General features: G+C 36.8%; 10 pseudogenes; all 10 read left to right on the top strand.

Annotated features, from left to right (window-relative positions):
- The first annotated feature begins 94 nt into the window (after nucleotides 1-94).
- Nucleotides 95-213, top strand: LOC148447226 (5S ribosomal RNA; annotated as a pseudogene).
- Nucleotides 214-564: 351 nt separating this feature from the next.
- Nucleotides 565-683, top strand: LOC148447225 (5S ribosomal RNA; annotated as a pseudogene).
- A 116-nt stretch (nucleotides 684-799) lies between these two features.
- LOC148447224 (5S ribosomal RNA) lies at nucleotides 800-918 on the top strand (annotated as a pseudogene).
- Nucleotides 919-1,034: 116 nt separating this feature from the next.
- LOC148447223 (5S ribosomal RNA) lies at nucleotides 1,035-1,153 on the top strand (annotated as a pseudogene).
- A 116-nt stretch (nucleotides 1,154-1,269) lies between these two features.
- Nucleotides 1,270-1,388, top strand: LOC148447222 (5S ribosomal RNA; annotated as a pseudogene).
- A 116-nt stretch (nucleotides 1,389-1,504) lies between these two features.
- LOC148447221 (5S ribosomal RNA) lies at nucleotides 1,505-1,623 on the top strand (annotated as a pseudogene).
- Nucleotides 1,624-1,739: 116 nt separating this feature from the next.
- LOC148447220 (5S ribosomal RNA) lies at nucleotides 1,740-1,858 on the top strand (annotated as a pseudogene).
- Nucleotides 1,859-1,974: 116 nt separating this feature from the next.
- On the top strand, nucleotides 1,975-2,093 carry LOC148447219 (5S ribosomal RNA; annotated as a pseudogene).
- A 116-nt stretch (nucleotides 2,094-2,209) lies between these two features.
- On the top strand, nucleotides 2,210-2,328 carry LOC148447218 (5S ribosomal RNA; annotated as a pseudogene).
- Nucleotides 2,329-2,444: 116 nt separating this feature from the next.
- The window catches only part of LOC148447217 (5S ribosomal RNA), a 119-nt pseudogene continuing 63 nt past the window's right edge, over nucleotides 2,445-2,500 (top strand).

Here is a 2,500-nt window from a genome sequence, read left to right as displayed (position 1 = left end):
TGTTCTATTACATTTTACATTACATTTTTTCAACTTATCAATGAATTTACTTGAGTTAAGAAGTAAAAGAGGTCTAAAGTTAATGTTTTTTAGCACCTACAGCCAAACCACACTGGACATGCCCAATCTCGTCTGATCTTGGAAGCTATGCAGTGTTGGGCCTGGTTAGTACTTGAATGGGAGACCACCTGGGAATACCAGGTGCTGTAGCTAATTTTATACTGCCATAACATTCTTTTCTATTAAATTTTACATTTAATTTTTTCAACTTATCAATGAATTTACTTGAGTTTAGAAGTAAAAGATGTCTAAAGTTAATGTTTTTGAGCACCTACAGTCGAACCACACTGGACATGCCCAATCTTGTCTTATCTTGGAAGCTATGCAGTGTTGGGCCTGGTTAGTACTTGGATGGGAGACCACCTAAGAATCCCAGGTGCAGTTGGTATTTTTATACTGCCATAACAGTCTTTTCTATTAAATTTTACATTTAATTTTTTCAACTTATCAATGACTTTACTTGAGTTAAGAAGTAAAAGATGTCTAAAGTTAATGTTTTTGAGCACCTACAGTCAAACCACACTGGACATGCCCAATCTCGTCTGATCTTGGAAGCTATGCAGTGTTTTGCCTGGTTAGTACTTGGATGGGAGACCACCTCGGAATACCAGTTGCTGTAGGTGATTTTATACTGCCATAACATTCTTTTCTTATACATTTTACATTTAATTTTTTCAACTTATCAATGAATTTACTTGAGTTAAGAAGTAAAAGAGGTCTAAAATTAATATTTTTGAGCACCTACAGCCAAGCCACACATGACATACCCAATCTCATCTGATCTTGGAAGCTATGCAGTGTTGGGCCTGGTTAGTACTTGGATGGGAGACCACCTGGGAATACCAGGTGCTGTAGGTAATTTTATACTGCCATAACATTCTTTTCTATTACATTTTACATTTAATTTTTTCAACTTATAAATGAATTTCCATGAGTTAAGAAGTAATAGAGGTCTAAAGGTAATGCTTTCGAGCACCTACAGCCAATCCACACTGGACATTCCCAATCTTCTCTGATCTTGGTAGCTATGCAGTGTTGGGCCTGGTTAGTACTTGGATGGGAGACCACCTGTGAAAACCAGGTGCAGTAGGTAATTTTATACTGCCATAACATTCTTTTCTATTACATTTTACATTTAATTTTTTCAACTTATCAATGAATTTCCATGAGTTAAGAAGTAATAGAGGTCTAAAGGTAATGCTTTCGAGCACCTACAGCCAATCCACACTGGACATTCCCAATCTTCTCTGATCTTGGTAGCTATGCAGTGTTGGGCCTGGTTAGTACTTGGATGGGAGACCACCTGTGAAAACCAGGTGCAGTAGGTAATTTTATACTGCAATAACATTCTTTTCTATTACATTTTATATTTAATTTTTTCAACTTATCAATGAATTTCCTTGAGTTAAGAAGTAATAGAGGTCTAAAGTTAATGTTTTTGAGCACCTACAGCCAAACCACACTGGAAATGCCCAATCTCGTCTGATCTTGGAAGCTGTGCAGTGTTGGGCCTGGTTAGTACTTGGATGGGAGACCACCTGGGAATACCAGGTGCTGTAGGTAATTTTATATAGCCATAACATTCTTTTCTATTTCATTTTACATTTAATTTTTTCAACTTATCAATGAATTTACTTGTGTTAAGAAGTAATAGCGGTCAAAATTTAATGACTTTGAGCACCTACAGCCAAACCACACTGGACATGCCCAATCTCGTCTGATCTTGGAAGCTATGCAGTGTTGGGCCAGGTTAGTATTTGGATGGGAGACCACCTGGGAATACCAGGAGTTGTAGGTAATTTTATACTGCCATAACATTCTTTTCTATTACATTTTACATTTAATTATTTCAACTTATCAATGAATTTACTTGAGTTAAGAAGTAATAGAGGTCTAAAGTTAATGTTTTTGAGCACCTACAGCTAAACCACACTGGACATGCCCAATTTCATCTGATCTTGGAAGCTATGTAGTGTTGTTCCTGGTTAGTACTTGGATGGGAGACCACCTGGGAATATCAGGTGCTGTAGGTAATTTTATGCAGCCATAACATTCTTTTCTATTACATTTGACATTTCATTTTTTCAACTTATCATTGAATTTACTTGAGTAAAGATGTAAAAGTGGTCTAAAGTTAATGTTTTTGAGCTCTTTCAGCCAAACCACACTGGACATGCCCAATCTCGTCTGATCTTGGAAGCTATGCAGTGTTGGGCTCGGTTAGTACTTGGATGGGAGACCACCTAGGAATCCCTTGTGCTGTAGGTAATTTTATACTGCCATAACAGTCTTTTCTATTACATTTTACATTTAATTTTTTCAACTTATCAATGAATTTACTTGAGTTAAGAAATAATAGAGGTCTAAAGTTAATGCTTTTGAGCACCTACAGCCAATCCACACTGGACATGCCCAATCTCGTCTGATCTTGGAGGCTATG

This window comes from Taudactylus pleione, unplaced genomic scaffold (genome assembly GCF_031769625.1).
Source record: "Taudactylus pleione unplaced genomic scaffold, aTauple2 ptg001270l, whole genome shotgun sequence".
NCBI classification, from domain to species: Eukaryota; Metazoa; Chordata; class Amphibia; order Anura; family Myobatrachidae; genus Taudactylus; species Taudactylus pleione.
The sequence above is the reverse complement of the archived record's forward strand: the minus strand, read 5'-3'. Positions and strand labels throughout refer to the sequence as shown.